Here is a 9833-nt window from a genome sequence, read left to right as displayed (position 1 = left end):
ACTGCATGTTTTACACACACACACACACACACACACACACACACACACACACACACACACACACACGCGCACATACACACACAAACGCGCACGCGCACACACATTCACACACACACATACACACACTCTAGCATGGGCTACACGTTGACACACACACACACACACACACACACACACACACACACACACACACACACACACACACACACACTAACACACAAACACACAGGGTTCTCTCCACCGCACTCCAACTTACTGCCAGTTTGGGAGTTGTCTTCCTCTCGTGTTGAAATAAAACAAGACGCCGTTTCGTTCAACCTCCTCCACATCCTCCTCCTCGCTTCCGTACCGGTGAAGCAGTCTCAGCCTGTCCGGAGGAAGAGCTCCGTGCGCCGGCCGTGAAACAGCCCCAACCGGCACCCTCCGCATGTCGTTCTCCCCCCCCTCGGTAGTCCGCGCGGTTTCGATCCGGCAGCCGGCGCGCTTTGGCCGCCGTGCAGCTCCGCGGTTGTCCCGCTGTCTGTCTGGAGCTCCGCTGTCTTCTCTCCGCTCGCCCTGCAACAAGAAAAGCCGTTTATGGCGACACACAATGTGAAAAGGGGGCCGATTTAAAAAGGAGAAGAATGCAAGCAAGAACAACAAAAGTCAGTTATAGCAAAGTCTATGCCTCTCCTCTCCTATCTTCCACCCCCTAGCTTAGCCCACATAATGAGCAGGAAAAAGCTTTATATTTTGTTCACTGGGTATTCACAGATAATTTGAAGCCATTGTTTCTGCCACAGATGGTTCTTTTTAATACAATAACGGTGCTCTTTGTGAATAGCGAGCCCACAATAAAAATCTAAAGCGTCCTCCTGAATAACCATTTTGTTCTCTCTTGTATAGGCCGAACAAAAGCGCCAGTGAGGTAATGGCCTGCCTTATTGAAAGCCTCAGAATGGGGATTTGATAAAGATTTTTTTTTCGCTCCTTTTTCCTTTTGCACAAAGTACATGGCAATGTCAAAGAGAAACTGACACGGTATGAAAAGGAAGGCTCAAAAAGTGCTTCTGTTAAAAGTTGTATTGATTATTATTATTATTATTATTATTATTATTATTACACAAGTATTTACTTTTCATAACTTGTGCACAAGTCAGAGGTGAGAGGTTGTTTTTCTTTTCTTTTTTTTCTTTTTTGGGGTGGGGGGCTGCAACAGAGCAGGTCAGGTGCAGGCGTGTTATGGGTTTTTACAATGGAGCTTAAATTCAGAATACATTAGCCTCCAAAGGTCTGCTGTGGATTTGGCACAGTCTCATAATTTTGCATAGGGTGAGTCAAGTTGTGCTTGATAAAATTAAGTATTCAGGGCATATCCTTGGTGTCTTGCAGAAACCTCCTGTTTCTAATTCTACCCTTTTCACCACAATCGCCCAGAAAATATTGCATGGCCCTAAAGCGTTGATAAGGCACTGTAAAATGTCATAAATGCATGGATGTTAATAGAGGAGGTGGGGGGTGGGGGGGGTAGACTAATGTAACCTGCTAAGGTTGAGATGCATGCCTGCAGGTGTGTATGTATTGGCTCCTCCAGGATGGACCCTGCATCCATGTAGCAGCCACCTTAGTCTGCCCACGGTTGATGTAATTTGTAATTAACTCATGGCTAATCAATAAAGCGTTTAACAGAAAGCACAATGGACACACAGGGGATGATCCCAAGCCAAACATATTGGATGTCAGTGATCGTTACAAGGTGAGGACATCCTGTCTATCACAGGGGTGTGTGTGTGTGGGTGATGGGTGGAGAGGGTGTGCATCAGTAGAAGATAGGGGGCATTAGATGAGGGCGATGATGGGTGAGAAGGAGAGAGGAATGAATGCAGGGAAGGAGAAAAGGGCAAAGAGGAGAGAAAGGGGGATCAAAAGGGGGGGGTAATGGAGGAGAGGAAAGATGAGGGGAAAGAGAGCAAAGAATCCCATTTCAACTCGTCTGGTAGTTCACAGAGCTGCACACACGCAGAATCAGTTTCCTCCTGTAACCATTATCCCTCAGCCTCATACCAAACACATGTATGTGCAGCACATCAACACACACATATTACACACACTGGATTAAGAACAAAGCCCCACATCTTACAACAGCCTACATCACACATGAAGCACAAAGGAAAAATCAGTCACAGATATTTGGCAGGATTGTTAAAAACATCAGTTCACATGAAAAAAGAAAATGTCCACACACACTGACAAAAAAAAAACTACACGAAGTTGTTCAGATGCAAAAAAAATAAAAATAAAAATAAAAAATCACGTTATATGTGTAAAAGTTGACACAACATGGAAATAATGTGACAGAAAATGTAAAGTTTTGGTTTTAGCATCATCGTCTCCACAACACTTTGTCAGTGTGCAGAGGTGATGTGATGTGGGAGTTTGCTACAAGCACCACCTCTTGTAAAAATTCAAGAGCAGAAGTTCTTTCACATTTGTTTGAACAAATAGAATTAGTTCAATAGTTTGAACTAATTTTCTCTCCATGTCCTTGCAAAGATGAAATTCAATATAAATACAGTATAAACAGATTTTTAAAACAAATAATCTACATTATTTTCATAAACACACGACTATTTTTCTGAATTTCCACCAGTTCGTGAAATGATTTAAACTTGCTGCAAATTACTGATCACAGCAGCAGCGTTTCTCTCTGCAGCAACATGATGGAAAACCAAAAGAGTGCCACCTACAGAAACAACAGATAATTCACACCATACACAATCATTGAGCTTATAAGGGAACTACATTTACAAAGACACAGAGCTGTTGACAGGTGAAATCTGGACGTGCAGTGCAGAAACACAGCTATGACCATGTAGGAGCACTAGTGGGGGGGGAAAGAGAAAAAGCAGCAGAAGATAAGCGCTTGAGGAAGATTTAAAGAGTCAGAGACAAACACAGAAGCAGAGAGCGAGGGGGAGGATGACAGAGAGACAGGCAGAGAGAGAGGATCAGTGCTCTCAGTGTGAATAGGCTTAGCAGCAAAGAAATATGACTTTGGCTCGGTATCTGATCAATCTGTGCCATATAGTCTAAACCACAGTCATACCACTCATATTAGAGCGCTGGAGCACTTTTAATTATAAACCCATCCACAGAGGACAGAGAATGTGATGATAGCATGTTGAAAAAATGTGGGGGGGAGGGAGAGGGAAGAAGGGAGAGAGAGAGAGAGAGAGAGAGACAGAGAGAGAGGGAGTCCAGTGGCACCATGAGAGCCTTTAGAAAGACCAGCATCATCATTGAATGCTAATGCATTTTACATTGAAGCTGCCCATTGACACACACACACACACACACACACACACACACACACACACACACACACACACACACACACACACACACAGCAAACTTCCACACACACATTTATATTACACACACATGTTAGCATTTCCATATGCATGAGAGTGGACACATTTGCTGCGTCTGTTTTGTGTGTTTTCTCGCAGCTCGGCCTGATGGGAGATCCACAGTGGGCCTTTTTCACCCTTTGTGTATCTGCATAGCATTGTGTGTGCAAATGCAAGTGAGTGAGAATGTGTGTGTGCGTGTGCGTGTGTGTGTGTGTGTGTGAGAGGGTGTGTGTGAATCAGGCACACTGACACAGTAATCAGTGAAAAGGGGGGGCCCTGTTGAAGGAGACATGGCCAGTCAACTGTCAATCATGTCAAATGCACACACACACACACACACACACACACACACACACACACACACACACACACACACACAAATATATTCATTTATTAACACTGCTTTACTTGCCTTTACCCAGAAATAGCAATATTGTCTAATGGCAGTTTTAAGGCTCATGCTGTGGCAGGATGACAACACAACACACCTTAATGTTCAACGCAGTTCAAGTCTGCTTCTCAGGCCACGTTTCCTCAGTCTCACCCATCCCTCCTGTCCTTATATGTTTCATTTTTAAGGTCTGGCAGTATTTGTTTTCCTGAAGGACATTCCAAGTTGATCTGCAGGTAAGATATTGGCAGATGTTCAGTATCTAGATTTGGCAAATGAAAATGTTTTGGAGCACCGTTTGTTTTGCTTCTCCTTATCTCTGGTTGCTGTAATGCCGTTGTAGCAGCACACTGGTGAATTATAATGTCTTTATCTGATGCAAAACAAATCTTCAAAGGCAGGCAACTTAAAAAAAAAAAAAAGTTTTACTGTACAAAATGAAAAGTTACAAGATCTACTTGTCTATTGGTCACGGCAACATCAATAGAAATAAAGTAGCATGTCAACAATGGCAACAATTTATCTACCATAACATTAACAGCATTGATTTGATATTCCCTGAACACATTCCTGAATGTTCTGTGTTACAAACATTTCTGCACTTTGCTTGTATTAAACACCAGCAGTAACGCATGCTGCTATCTGTTCATGAAAGAAGCAGTTTTAAACCTTGATGAAATATTGCATCGCCTAAGCCAAATACATTTAAAAACAAAGCCAGTATTTTTCTCATCAATAACAGAGCCCTTTGTAAAAACTCTCCAGAATGTTTTAAATGTGCAAAGATGGTTTGGTATTTTCATTGTAGACAGGACAAATGGTCACCTACACCTGCACAGGCAAGGTGAGAAACTGGAGGCTGACTTTCTGATCAAAACCTTGACGATCACACACAGCTGTTTATTTACATTATTGGGTGATTTTTTTCTTTTTCTTTTAGTGCAGCAGTACAGGAATGACTGTGCTGTAAATCTGGGTGAGGAGCCTGCATTCATGAACTACAATCAAATCCCTGTATAGAACAGTAGGCAGCAAGGCTAAGGTTTCCCCATCCTCAGACTCCGCAGTGAATCCAGCCTGTGACTGTCCCACTCCACCAGATGATGTAACGCACAGCTTTGATGTTGCTTTACAAGTTTCAGCGTGGACGAACTTTTCAATAAAGACTTGAAAGTGCTAGTGTGGACATAAAATTTCCATATGTAAACAGCATTTTCAAATCTATCTGCTGCAGTGTGGACATGGTCAGACACAGTAAAGTTGAGGATTAGAGCTTTAAAAAGATACTAAAATGCTGACCACCACCACCACCACCACCTCCACCACCAGAGGGAAGGTGGTTGGTCAGTCCTGCGGCTGTTTGTTCAGGAGGCAGGCAGGAAGAAAGACGCGCAGACCCAGCTGTCAGATATTTACACAACAACACTCTTCAATGGCATCTCATTAACAAAAGAATGCAACATCAACACTTTAAACAGAGCAGGTACCGAAAGTTTCCTGCCTCTTGTAAGCCACCATGCTTATGGTTCATGTTAACAGTAGACTGTGTTTAACCAGCCCGGAGTTCTATGATGGATTTTAGTGTTGAAGATAAATAAGTTCAGACAATATAGAAAAAGACTTGACTCTAAACGTATTATTTTTTCAGCCATGATGGCAGTGTGGCTCTGTAGAGATGACAGCGCATGGTCTGGTGCTCGGTCCACAAGTTTGTACAGATATTCATGGTCCCCGGAGGATGAATACTAAATGATTTGCATCCACATTAGCATTTCTGGTTGTTGCTTTTCTCTCAACAAACAGCAAAACAGCACAACAACCAACATCTGATAAGGAGAAGGACAGACAGCTGACCAAGTCATTATTTCAAGGCCGGGACAGTGTCAGAAAAAATCAACATGAATACAGATTCATTTTCAGCAGCTGTGCCGTATAATCGGCCATCTCATCATTTAAAATGTGTGACTAAAAAAAAGTTAGAGACAACAGAAAGTGATCTTCTTAACTTTGCAGCCACACAATCCCACCTCACAGCTGGTTACTCTACTGAATGACAGTCCACTCAGTGTCCTCCTGCTCTCTGTGTTCAAGTGATGCAGTCGAGTTCACGATATAGTTGTTTTCATTCACATATTTTTCTGTTGTTAGCCAACTGAACAAATATGAAAGCGTTATTTAATTGCAGCCCATAAACACTACATGTTAACCAGCAGTCATCCCAAAGCTGCCGCACTGTGGTGGTACAATCCTTATTTCATTATCATAACCTCGTCTGACACAAATCAACCTAAATACAAGTTAATGACAACAGCCCTGTTGTGCATCCAGCTGTACTGACATTTAAAATGAGGGATCACACTGAAATTAGAGGCGACTAAAGGTTGTCTTAACTTTACTGCTACACGGCCCCGGACCCTCACAGGGCTGACTTACTTTATCATTTTGCAAAAGCTCATTTTATCCCGAGCACACTGAAACACAATGCTGGCGTTTTCAGATTTACAAACTCTGAAGGCCGTTCTGGAAAAGCTCAGATTCAGGGGAGAAAAACAGTTTGAAAGGAGGTTCAAAACAGAGAGAAAAGATGCTTTGCAAGCTTAATGTGGACGTATTCTGAGATGGTGAACATGGTAAATATTATGCCTGCTAAAGGTCAGATGTTAGCATGCTGATGTTAGCATTTTAGCTGTGCCTATGTACAGCCTCACAGAGCTGCTAACATGACTCCTAATCTTGTTTCCAAACTGCTGTTTGTTCATCTTGATCATGTTTAGTTTGTCAAACAGCCATAAACAGATAAATATCCAATTATGACATAAGAATAATGTAATAAATGTAACTACCCTGCTACTTAATTTCATCAGGCTGAGCATCATTATCATCACCCTCAACAAAACCATGATCTTCATCGACATAAAAGTGGATAATTGTGACAATATAGTACCAGGTCACTCCATATATAGCGGCATCAGATAGTGATACTGAAAACACATAAAGATCTCTCCGACTGTAGTTGATCATTTTTATTTTTTAGATGCGTCTGTTGCATTTTTCTAGGTGTGTGGGAGCTATGGACTTACTATAACCAGCTACATGCAACAGGCACATTTCATCCAAAAATCCAATGGTACCTTTCATCACAAACACAAACACCACTCTGAACTAACATGGAGAGATATCTGTGGAAATGAAACCAAAAACACTGATTTAAGAAGCAGTTTAGCATCAATGTGTAACGAATCACAGATTCAAACATTTAGGGAAAACGTTAGATTTAAGATTAAATGTGAAATGAGGGGTGGTGAGGGTGGATGAGTGAATGCAGTCACCTCTATGGAATCAGATGATGATGAAATGTCGGTTTAGTAGATGTGGTAGTTTTGTATAGTTTTTATAACATATAAAAACTCTATTTCAGGGTAACTTGTGCCATTTAAGGCTGACTTCATGACAACCAAAGCATTATCTTTGACTGGTGTTTACTAATACACACATCAGATTATTTGACCAACTACATGACTGACACACACATAATCATCATCTTTGGACTGATCACAAATATTTGATGAAAATACTGAAGCCTGATCATCAGATCATCTAAATATTCAGCTGACATCATATTAAAATGATGCTTTATATAATAACATACTCAGTTTTTTTGAATGACAGCTAATAATGATCAAAACTAATAACAACCGATTACTTAAAAGATTGATGAGCATCAGAAAATGTGACTGAGGGCTAATGTGCCAGAGCAGCTGGCGGCATTTTAAAGCAAAATGAAGCAAAAAATAAAAATCGAATCCAAACATCAGATCCTCAGATCAGGCGACTTTAAGCTGACTGATTGTTAATGATCAAGTCAGATTAGTGGACGGACTGAAAGGATGACTCTCGTCATTTGAGTGAGTGTTGGAAGCGCGCTGCAGAGCCTGCTACAGCGGCTGCGTCCGCCACACTGAAAAGACAAGTGGATCTGGTGTAGAGCCGTCCGACACAGGAGATGAAGAACCAAATGTTTGGACGGACTGACATTTGCTTCACAATGAACGAAAAACAGCAACCTCAAAAGCTTGTGCAGGTAAGGATATATTTTCAAAAAAAGTGCATTTTGTCATTTATTTGCCCAGGTTTCAAGTTGTATGTCTGTGTCTCCACCCCAGTACAAAGGAGGCACATTACATTTCATCCGTGCTCAAAGCTTGATAAACTATATTTGAAAAAAATCAGCATCATTTTCCAGAGACAATGTCCTGGTTACTCTAAATCAGTGGTTTTCAAACCGAGAGGCCGAGGAGCTGCTGGGTTGACGCAAACATGGCCACTAGGGCTGTGTATTGGCAAGAATCTGGCAATACAATACATATCGCGAAGGGGGGGGGTGACGATATGATATATTGCGATATATTGGGATACTATAAGCAAGGCGATATATTGCGACTTTTTTCCCAAAACAGTCTCTTTTTTAGAAAAACTCTCATAGTATAAAGAACACACAATGTTATATGGATAAACAAATACTTATTTCTATGCATTCAGACTCAGAACAGTTGGAAACTTGTTTGTGTGAAACTGCGTTATTGCGTTTTTACCATTTTAATCAGATCTGTTTGTTTTTGAGAGAAGACCTCTGTGGATCAGTTTTTAAAAATCGCATACTTTTTCCCAACTCTGCATCTAGTCTGCAAAATGTCCGCAAACACACACGAACTCGGGCGTCAAGGCCAAGCAGTGACGTGAAACTAGTTGCAAGTAAAAAGCCAAAACTTTATCAATACACCTGTTCAGTCTGCATAAACGTTAACTTGTGGATCGATGAAGTGCTTCAAAATATCGATATAGGATCACATCATGAAATATCATGATATTTTAGTGTATCAATATTTTCTTACACCCCTAATGGCCACAGCGAAAATGTCGAGTGAAGCTCGAGTCCACTTGACCTTTTACACAACAGCCACTTTGACCCATCCAACACAGGTGTAAGTAATATCACTATTAATTGCTGCATTGTATTGAGGCGAAACTGAGCCATCATTAATATTTTTAGCTGCTCCTGCTATGACGGGTGAAATTTCCTGCTGTGAAAAAAGGTGTTTGAATCTAATTCATTCGGAAAAGCAAAATTTTTTAAAAAGCAGAATGTGTTCTGGAAATAAATCATGAATATTTTTTCAGCTTCTAAAAGGAGGCATGACTGAAATCAGTGGGCGAAATACTTTTTACTGAAAAGCCAGACTGTCAAGACTAAGTGGGGCAGTGATGTGTTGCTGCTGAAATTTCAAAAGGTAATTTGGTTAAAGAAAAGGTTGAATTCCTGCACACCATCACAGTTTATTAGAATTGCAAAAAATTTCAGTCATGGACCTTTGCTAGGCATCAGACTCACAATAAGTGATGACAACATCTGTATACTAGAACAGGAGACAAATCTCAAACAGCTAAGACAATTACTACACAAAAAACTGGTACAAACATCTTTGTCAGAAGCACCTGTACATTAGACAAGTTTGAGCCCCAAAACTGAAAGTCCATTGAATTCCATTGTACTGGGGCGGTACCAGAAGTCTCAGAGACAGATATCTCAAAGCCTGAACAGATAAAACAAAACTGTGCACATGGCTACATACCACAAGTATGTGAGAAAATGTGCTCTTTCATAATGTTAAATATACCGAAGGCTAAAAATTCAAACACTCTGTCTACACACTCTTTTGATTCTGAAGCATCTGCCCTGTACGAAAACCCGCTCTCAGTAATATACACAGGCCTCAAAACACACACACACACACACACACACACAAACAAGATGCACATACACAAAACTGCAGCTATATTACACATGTATACATATAAGATGCTCCACACTCCCTCCATCATACTCTCATCTCTCTCCCGGCCACCGCTGGTTTTGTTTACAGGCCAATTTGAATGAGAATGAATCTCTCTCGGATGTTTCTAGAAAGCTAGTCTAATCCGCGCAGGCTGCTGCGAGGCCCCGGCCCTTTGTTTGGGATTACTGCAGCTTAGCGCTTGCTAACAATGAGGAG

At 41.3% G+C, this 9833-nt stretch overlaps 1 long non-coding RNA gene across 4 annotated transcripts in view; it reads right to left on the bottom strand.

The window, feature by feature from the left end:
• Positions 1–9833, bottom strand: part of LOC111671764 (uncharacterized) — a 161350-nt gene that overhangs the window by 48467 nt on the left and 103050 nt on the right. For all 4 annotated transcript variants that reach the window (XR_015438648.1, XR_002761970.2, XR_015438649.1 and 1 more), the window contains exon 2: positions 257–555. This is a non-coding gene — a long non-coding RNA (uncharacterized LOC111671764). The remainder of the gene's footprint in view (positions 1–256; positions 556–9833) is intronic.

The sequence above is a fragment of the Seriola lalandi genome, unplaced genomic scaffold, assembly GCF_002814215.2.
Source record: "Seriola lalandi dorsalis isolate HSWRI2012SDOR001 ecotype SW California unplaced genomic scaffold, Sedor1 jcf7180002054885, whole genome shotgun sequence".
Taxonomy (NCBI): domain Eukaryota; kingdom Metazoa; phylum Chordata; class Actinopteri; order Carangiformes; family Carangidae; genus Seriola; species Seriola lalandi.
This window is presented reverse-complemented; position numbering and strand designations above follow the sequence as displayed.